A 10296-nucleotide genomic window follows, 5' to 3' on the forward strand; every position below is an offset into this window, starting at 1 on the left:
CTCCACCTGCAGAGCGGTCAGCTGCTCGCTCCACCGAGCGCATACCTGGTCGTGCTTTTCCAGCATCTCCAATATGCGGTTTATCCCGACCCGGTTGCACTCTATCTCCTCTTTTAGTCGCTCGGTCACGCACCGCTCCACCTCTTCCTCTGGAGGTTGTAGCTCCGCGTTCTCGAAGCGACGGGCTCTTCGCCTATCCGGCGATCCGGTGGAGCCCTTGTGCTCACTGCCGACCCCCTCCGTGGGCCCCTTGACCTCGCCGGTCCCCTCTTCCTCTGCGGGCTCTCGCTCCCCCATCTCGCTCTGGCTCTCCTCTTCCAAGTTCTCGTAGACGGCGAGAGTCCGCGTCAGGTTCGCCTCCACCGCCTCATCCCTATATAGCAGCATGAGTGGGTGGGCGACAAGATCCTCGGCGTCGGCTGCTTCCAGCTCGCGTCGCTTGGTCTCCAGCCACCTCTCTCGGCTCCGTCGCCTGCGTTGTGTGGCCTCCCTATCCAACGCCGCTCCTTGGAAGTCTAGGTCGATGTATTCGCCTAGCAACCAATATGCTAATCGGACTGCCTGCATCAGCCTAGGACCATCTGTGCGCAACTCCAGTTGTGTCGAAGGCAGTTCCGAAGCCCACCGGGTTATCGCGTCGGCGGTGTCCTCCATGACGCTTATGTTGGGGCGTAGGTGACGGTTGAGGTTAGTTTTCGTACTCGACCACTACCGCCTCCTATCGCCCAAGGCGCGAGCGGGGTGTTGCGATTTTTATCGCCAACTACCCAGTTACGCCTTTATTTACAAGGCAACAATACGCGTGGCTTGTGGGTGTGTGCAGGTATCGCGTAGTCTAAGGAAGTACTAACTTCCGCTTCGCAGCTACCTGCCTATAGGTGGAGGCTAACTGTTTGTTAGCTCCACCGGGTTAGTTAGTCTAACCCTACACACACCCTAATTGCGCGCTCTGCGGGTACTGTCGCTCGGTGACTAACCCCCACTTACTTACTCTAATGTGTAATAAAACACCTAAAAAGCAAAAAGTTAACCTAAATACAGTTAGTCACCTTTTATTTTCACGTTAGAGCGACTACGGACGTCTCTTCGACCCCTGGGGTTAGTGTGCTCTCGGCTCACAAAAGCAGCTATTATTGGGTCGGAGAGGCGTCTTTCCCCTACTGCAGAGCACGTACCGGACGAGCCACGCGTTATTTTACCCGCTCGCACCTTATTACGCACGCGCGCAAACGTCTCTCTCTCGCGCGCGTTGCTCTCTTTTTTTTTTGTATAATTTTCCCCGTGTGTGAGTCCTAAATCAGTTGGGCGCCATGTAACAGGCTGTCATTTAGTCAATAAATCGTTGAATCCACCTAAAAGTGACTATACGACGCCTTGTTATCTAAGTGCACGAAGCACAATCACCTACCCTGCCCGAAGTGCGCCTGCGCAGAGTATCCTCGATGTTCCGAGTTGGGTTCCCCCAACTCGCCACTTGGCGGCGCTGTCGCTCGTACTAGTAGCGCTCGTGCGGCCGCCTCCGGAACCCAAGTCGTCGATTCGTGACTACCTATACTCGCGCGGTTCGTGCTACGTAACCGGCGAATTCGAATCGAATGTAAACACTGGCACGACCTCCGGACAAAGGGAAAACACAATAACGGAAACTCGTTCGAATAAAGACCAAGGGATGATTTATTTAATAAAATCAATTACACGGGGATTTGGCCGAGAGACTGACGCGCGCACGCGTGAATGACAACACACGCTTTTCGAGAGAGAGAGAAAAAAACCGCGATTGCCGCGAACTACCTGCTCGCACGCAAAACAATGAACTCTTCGCGCTCGCTGCGCGGATTCGCACGCAAAATTTAACAATTAACAAAAGGGAAAGGAAGGTGCACCTACCGCAATATCAACGAGGATACGGTGGCCAACCGTATCCGACAATCAAATTGTTGATCGACCGACTCGCTGCTCGCTGCACTGCTTCCAATGCTGTTATTGCTGTTGCTGCTGTCACCTCTGGTGTTGCTGTTGTCGATGCTGCTGCTGTAACTGCTAACGCAGTTGCTGCTGCTGCTATTGCTGCTGCTGCTGCTGCTGCACCTCACCCACGCACGCTCACCAGGAATAGTCAATGGCGAAACAACAAAACGAGAAAACTCGGGACGGATGGAGGTTAGGCGCACGGGTTGACTGAGTATCACAGTCGTACTGGCGCTCGGAGCCTCCCCTCCCGGTCGTTGCCCCTTACGCGCTCTCTCTCTCTCGCGAACCGAACGCGGCTCACCTCGCTTAACCGCTAATTACATCGCGCGAGTCAAACGATTTTCGGTAATCGTTGCATAGAAAATATTTAGAGCAATTTCAACCTATATTATTTGTATGAAACGATTTTGTCGTTGTTAGTTTCATATTATGAGTGTATAAACAATATTACAGTTTACTTTTTTTACTTCCTTATCTTCAAAATTATCCGTATGATAAATTATGATGATTTGAATTTTTATTAGTAAAATCTCAACTCAAGACCACACCTATATGCTTATTTTCCGCCACATAAGTATATCACACAATTATATCTCAGCCATCAGATCACTATATGCTTCAACGTAGCATCCATCACTTTTTTATAAGGGATAAAACTGATAAACAATGAACTACATTATGATCTTAAATGATGAATGAAAGATTATATTTTTTATATTTTTTATTTTTTTGCTAAAAATAAATTTAATTAATTCCAAAATAAAAATCATTTGAATTCTCGCGTTTTTTTTCATTTGGGCCAATCAGGTCACGAATAAAATGCTTCAATATGGCTTCCATCACTTTTCTTTCGAATTCGAACCAGTGAAGCTTAGACCATCGTTGTGTCCGCCCGCTTTTCGTTATCGCCACCGCCGATTCACGTGCCCTTGACAACTACAACGCATCAAAACAGCAGCATCCAGTTATTCAGGATTGTAGCCGCCAAGGTGCCATTCAGCTACGAGTTTGAGGCCAGGACGAGTGTGTGTGTGTGTGAGGTTTCGCCATCAAGGGCGAAATCATAACGTGCGCGAATCCGCGACTCGCGAAATAGACAATTGAAACTGTTCTGCGTCGTGCGAGTTATTTGTGTTTTCTCCGATCGCCTGCAAATATAACGTAAGCTGGCCAGCTTAATTTCGCGATCGCGATTGCATGATTGATAACTAATTTCCGATATCCGAAGCGTGCGTGTCGTTACTCTAACAACAAAGAGCAGCGAGCGTCCCGGCAATACGTGTTGCCGGCAAGCGAGCGTCAATGTAAACAAACGCGCGGGCCGACCTTCTGTAGATTATGAGGAATAATAAAAGATCTAGTCCGTATTACTAACAAGTACTTTTTGATTCACTTATACCTCATAGCTTCCACTCGCTTTCCTTAGATAAGAGAACTTACTGGTTGACTGACGCACGTTTCCACATGTTCCCCGATTTACGTACTAAGCATAATTAACTACGCGCGTCCTTTCAGTGTAATTGCGCGCATAAAATAATTAAACGGTTTTACCCCGTTACAGCATATAGATCTAACCAATATCTACTAGAAAAAACATCTTTAGAAAAAAAATAATACTTTGAAATTCGCTGGGAATGGCCGTTTGAAGTAGCTGGAGGGGTGGTTCTTAGGGAGTGCGACAAACGAAACTTGCCGCGCAAGTAGATATTATTTTTATACAGAGTGAACTATTTTAATTGAGGTGGCCAATTATTTCGTTTCGGAAGCATGATAGCGAAAAAACGTTTGGATAAAAGTTTTAGGATGCCGATGGTGACCTCCAACTTGACTTTAAACTTGAGTTTCAAGGTCATCTGAAGGTCAACTTTGTTTTTTTTAAATGGAAACCTTTATTTTTAATCCCGGATTTGGATTCTACGGGAAATTATTCGTCTGGAATAATTTTCAAAGTTCATATATTTCACCATTATTTTATTTAATATAGCATCAACTGTACTTTATAAATACTCATTTGTCATATCTACAAACTGGTATTTTTTAGTTTCATGTCGCCTATATCAATTCATGATTAATCAATCAATATTTTTAGTTGACAATACCGCACATTAACTCACGTTATTATGTTTTTTTTCACGAATAAGTGTTCTAAAATATTTTTAATAATAATTGCTGAAACTGTAAGCAAACAACGTAATGGTATATTTAAACAATCTTCATTGTCATGTAATGTTCCATCTGTAACATAATTATAATTAGAATATTAGCAACTAATAGTACTTATTCACATTAAAATAATTTACTTTAAATTGAAATTGAAAAATATTAATGAAAAACTTTAAATATCTCGCTAATTCTACGTCGTCACATCACGTGATCCCTCAATCCACAAATCAAAATCATTTGAGATTTTAAATGTTTTTTAGATAGAAGGATGAACGTTACTTAATATATTATCCTTTCACGAAGTAAAAGCTTATTTCATATTTCTGTTTCTTCAGGTTCTCGTTAATAGATACAAAATTGTCGAAATTATTTTCATTAATTATCTCTTCCTATATTCTTACTATATAATTATAGATACTCGACAGCCAGTCAATATGTGATTAATTTTATAATATAACTACAAATTCTTTTATTAAACAATTTTATGTAGATAGACATCCGACTAAATGTAGATGTCCGTAAAAATTTTTTATGTTAATTTAATTTCGTTTCTCTGTAGATTTGTAAGAGTACAAAGAAGAAAGGTGACAGCGGGTTTGTGAAAAAAATTAAGTATCTATGGACATAGCCAAACTCAGAACTACACTGCCCGTCAATCACTTTTGCCATGCTTACCTCAAAATTGGGCAAACTTGAAAGTTTTGTATCTCGGTCGGAAATCATCGCATCACAAGAAACAGCAGGGCATTGTAAAGGTAATTGCAAAAGCTTCCATTTAAGACGTGCAGAGACTTAAAAATGAAAATATGTGTTTTTTACAGTAAAAAAACTGATTAAAAAAATTTCAATTTTTTTAACCTCGACTTAAATCAATGCCAATTTAGAACCAGGCGGTGGAGGGCAAATCGACCAGAGGGGTTCGGAGGGTAATGTCTTTCCCTTTAAAATTAGCCCCCGCGGGGTTCTATCCGATGTTTTTTAACCGAGTTACGGCGTTTTTTGTAAAAAAATAACCTTTTTTTTCAATCCTCAATTACTTCGACTTGCGTACGTTTCGGAAAAAAATTTCATTTTGTGCCCAAGAATACAAAAATAAAGTCAAAATAAAGAAATAGAGAAAAAATTTTTTTTCGGTGTTTTAGCGCATTAAAAAAATAAAGGAAATTAATTTTTTTTTACGCTTAGTTTTAATTTTTTGTGATTTACTACGTCCCTAGACATTTTAAAACGGCGATTCTCACGGTTCGCGTTGCTACGCCAGGCTTTCCCGAGCCGGCGTAGTTTTCGGCAGTGTAGTATAAGTTGTTGTTTGAGCCGGTTAACGAGGTGACATGGCGCTAACGTGCCGTCATCTCATTTAGACTAAGTTTGTGCATTATTGCTAATAAGTGATTTGCACTCTCGTCGGCACTCGAGGTAGTGCGTTTGTAATAAACGGTTTGTTAACGAGTTGTGTGTGTGAAATCATTTTTGCCCGCTGTTCTCCTTCCTGCTTTGCTTGGAGCGATACACCGCCTCCCTTACCTTCCCTCTTTATAAATAATTGGTAATAGTAGTGAATTTATCGGCATTGCACGCTGACGCTATTATAAAGAATCGGTTTGTTTACATAAATGTAAAGACGGTAGAGTAACTGAAGACCATAAAAAAGAGTTTAATGATAACTGTAAATTACAGTATTCATCTAATAATGAGCTAAACTTATTTAATAATATTAATAAGGAGCAACAACTTGCTGAAGATAGAAGTGAAGTTATAAAAAATAGTGAAGTTTCAAGTGATGAAATAGAAAATAAATTAGAAGATATCGTTGAGTCTGATGGCTTGCACCATTACAGACAAAAAAATATTATTGTTAATGGAAATTGTTTATTTAGATATTTATCTGACTTCTTGTATGATGATCAATCTTATCATGAAAAAGTGAGACAATGTATAGTTGATTACACAACGAAAATCTGGGAATCAGAATTATCGTCGGGGATATATTCTAATCCTAGTATCGTTAAATATAGTGATGCTACTCATTATAAAAACGTAATGGGAAAATTAGGAGAATACGGGACTTTGTATGAAATAGCAGTTTTCATCAAGTTATATCGAGTTAATATGAAAGTTTTTATTAAAAAACCAGGTGACTTGAATATAACTAAAGTAGATGAAAATACAGCTGTCTCTGAAGATCAACTTTGCTTCTATATTTTATTACTTGGGAATCTGGTGGAAGGTCATTGGGTTGTCTTGGATAAAATATTGTGCCCTTACTATTGAAGAAAATAGAGATGATCCTGCAGCAATTTTGGAAGATACACAAATAGAAAAATATATAAGTGAAAAGGAAATTGATGATCCTTATTCCTTTGTATATAAAAATAATAAGATTAATATAGAAAGTGTTGAGAAATTCCCGATTGGTGAAATGAAGGCAAAATAATGGAAGAGAGAAATAAAACCAGTTTCACGTAAAAATTTCTTTCGTTAGTTAGAAAGTATAGACAGCGAGTTTGAATTGTCTGAGTCTAAACGTCAACAGTCTACAAGGCCGTATCTAAATTAAAAACAAAAAATCGGTGTAAATTGGAGTCAATGGATTTATCCGATCTTTTTCAATTGTGGATGGAACATGCAAAACTAAAAGATCCTTTTTTGCGAATAGTACAACTGCCATTAACTGCTATCATGCATGCAGAACAAGAGTTGAATGTATTAGCAGAAATAAAAAATGCAATATTTCATATAGATGCGACGGGATCTGTAATACGAAATCCACAGGACCTGAATTGTAAGAAGATCTATTACTATAATATATTAATAAGACATGATGCAGCAATAGTCAAAATAACGCATATGATCACATCTGAATGGCGTTTCATCAATTAGTAAATGGCTGTAAAAGTATACAGAAATCTTGCAATGGAAAAGTTAAAAAGATGGCCAATTGTACGATGTATAGTTACTGATTGGTGATGGGTATTCATTCACTCATTGCTGTTAGAATGGACCAATATTCTATTACCGAAGTATATAGACATTTTGTATACTTTCTGTGTAGAAGGTGTATTACCACCTAAAGGATTTATTATTGTAAAAATATGCTGCGCTCACTTTGCACACGCAGTTTCACGATCCTTGAAAGTCAATTTTTCACGTTTTGTACATAATAAAATGCACGACCAAAAAGAAAAAAAGAACGTAGATAGCTTCTTGTTAGATTGCATTTGTTCATTAATCTTGTGCAGAAATCTTATTGAAAAGGACGAAATATTTCAACACATTTGTAACGTTTTACTGACTACAGAAGAAAAAATATGAATGATAGTATCAATGCATTGCAGTCATTATTGATTAAAAATAAAGAAAGTGAACGGGATGTTGGCAACACAAATGAAGATTTTGAGATAGTGGATAGTGAAGTTTAATTAATAAATTAATAAGTTTAATTAATAATTGAAGTTTAATAGCTAGTGCTATTTAACCGTGCCACCTACAAACAATCACCATTTTATCAACGTTATTACCAGAAATATATGCAATCTATGGTAGTAAAATACAATGCGAAAAGGAAATTCCAAAAACAGTATCGAATAAATACTTTGCTCCAGAATTTGTTGAATACGCTATAAAAAAATGGATGATGTGGAGTGGATTAGATTTGGATTTAGTAGATAACACTATCTCAAAAGTAAGCAATGCTTACATCGAAAGCTCCACAAAAGTTATGAAAAATAATGTTCTGAATGGAAATACTAGGTCTTGTATTGGTGATGTAATACGCATACTAGATAAAAGCAGATAAGAAATGGCAGTTTTCATTAAACTCAACCCATGTATAAAAAGAACCAGATTATCGAATAAGAAAGCTAAATATCCAGCAACTGTTGCTAACCCGTACTTATAAGAGACGTGGGATAGAAAGTCATCAGCAGATACTAAGATAAATATCAAAAAGCATTGTAAAAAGAACCATCTTAATGCATCATCATCATTTTTATTCATGAAGCAAAAAAATTACGAAAAGTAGAAGAAAACTTAAAGAATGATTTGGAAACAAAAGAGTTACAGAAAGTGCAGATTAATGAAAGAAAAATAAGTAAAAGTAGTATAACTGCGGCGAAAATAGAGTTGATGGCACAGAATATATCAAGAATTATTTGCAAATACGTGCTCTTACGGCGACCGATAAAAAGAAGAAATTAGATAAATCAACGAGTAAAAGAAAATTCGAAGGAGATGATCGTCAAAATCTTGACATAATAGATCTTACTAATAAAGACAAAGAAATGACGTGTGAGACAATTCCAAAACAGGATGTAAAAATTAATAATATGAAATATTTTAAAATCAAATAAAACTTCCAAAGTTTTTATATAATCATCAAATTCATGGTCTATTCAGTTTCAGCTACAAAATCAGATTTCTATCTGAGAATTAAAAGTTGTAAAAACAGTAAGTCACTGGACTAAGATTGATATAAATCTAGAAAATTCAGTTAACTTAAATTATTGGTTTTAACAATTATTGAATATTTGTAACAGGCTGCCGTTTAGTCGATAATCTCTTGAAAGTGCCTTTATTACGACTAGACGAAGCCTTGTTATCTCTGTGCTCGAAGCACAGCAACCTACCTTGCCTTGGAGTGCGCCTGCGCAGAGTCTCTTCACTATTCCGAGTTGGGTTCCCCCAACTCGCCGCTTGGCGGCGCTGTCGCCCCTTGCTAGTAGCGCTCGTGCGGCCGCCGCAGGAACCTAAGTTGAGGATTCCCGCCTAACGATTAACGTGCTTCGTGCTACGTTACCGGCGAATTCGAATCGACCGTAAACAAACACTGACGCGACCTCCGGACAAAGGAAAGACACAATAACTGAAACTCGTTTAAATAAAGATAATGATTGATTTATTCAATAAAATCAATGACACGGGGAATCTGCCGAGAGTCTTACGCACGCTCGCGTGAATGACAATACACGCTGAATATGAGAGAGAGAGAAGACCACGGATGCCGCGAACTAATCGCTCGCGCGCAACAAATTCTTCGCGCTCGCTGCGCGGGATCGCACGCTAAATATAACGGTAAAAAGGGGAAAAGGTGCACCTACCGCAAGAACGATGAGGATACGGTGGCCAACCGTATCCGACTAGCAAATCGTTGGAACGCCGCTTCGCTGCTCGCTGCACCGCCTCAAATACTGTTACTGCTGTTGTTGTTGCTGTTGTCACTGCTACTACTGTTGCTGCTGCTGCTGCTGCATTTACTGCTGCTACCCTCGCTGCTGCTGCTGCACTCAGCACTCTGCACCAACGTTCGTAATGTCACCAGGAAAAACGCACGAAAAACTAGGAAGAATGGAGGTTAGCGCGACGCTGATAGACTGAGTGGCACAGTCATACTGCCGGTCGGAGCCTCCCCCCCGGTCATTGCCCCTACGCGCGCTCTCTCTCTCTCGCGAACTGAACGCGGCTCCTCTCGTTTAGCCGCTCATTTACCTCTCGCGAGTCTAACGATTTTCGGTAATCGTTGCATATTATAATTATTGAAAATATTTATCATGAAAATAAAGAATTGATTTATTATTTATAGATTTGTATTGTAAAACAACATTATTCACATGAAGGTCTCAAGCCCTTATGAATGTAGAAAGGAAATTGGTTTTATATAATAAAATCATAACTATGAATTATTAACAATATATTAAATTACAAATGTTATATTACTAATTATAATTAATAATTGTATTAAAAAGTTCGCAATAATTAAATAAATAGTTAAATATATATATTGTGACGGTAAACGTCAAATTAGCGCTGATAACCTAATCTGATTGCTGCCTGGGAGGGCAGCACCTACCGGGGGGGACGAAATACGTAACGAAGGAATTCGGCGCGCGAACAGACGGAACGCGCGCGATTGAAACCGAACTAGTGAAGCACTGACCATCGTCACGTTCGCCCGCTGTTCTTTTCGCTATTGTTGATCCGAGTGCTGTTAAAGCCAATTGTTGAGAGAAGAACGCCCAGAACAGTACCAGCTAGCAGTGACCGCTGTCGCGAAGGTACCATACAACCATCAAGGGGAGATTCCCGAGCCGACGGAGAAACGTCGCCCGTGAAGAGATCGAGAGAGTGTGTGTGAGGTTTCGCCATCGAGGGCGAAACCGCGTGTGC

Source organism: Phymastichus coffea, unplaced genomic scaffold (assembly GCF_024137745.1).
Source record: "Phymastichus coffea isolate CEN01 unplaced genomic scaffold, Cenicafe_Pcof_1.1 PCOF00001, whole genome shotgun sequence".
In the NCBI taxonomy this organism is placed as follows: Eukaryota; Metazoa; Arthropoda; class Insecta; order Hymenoptera; family Eulophidae; genus Phymastichus; species Phymastichus coffea.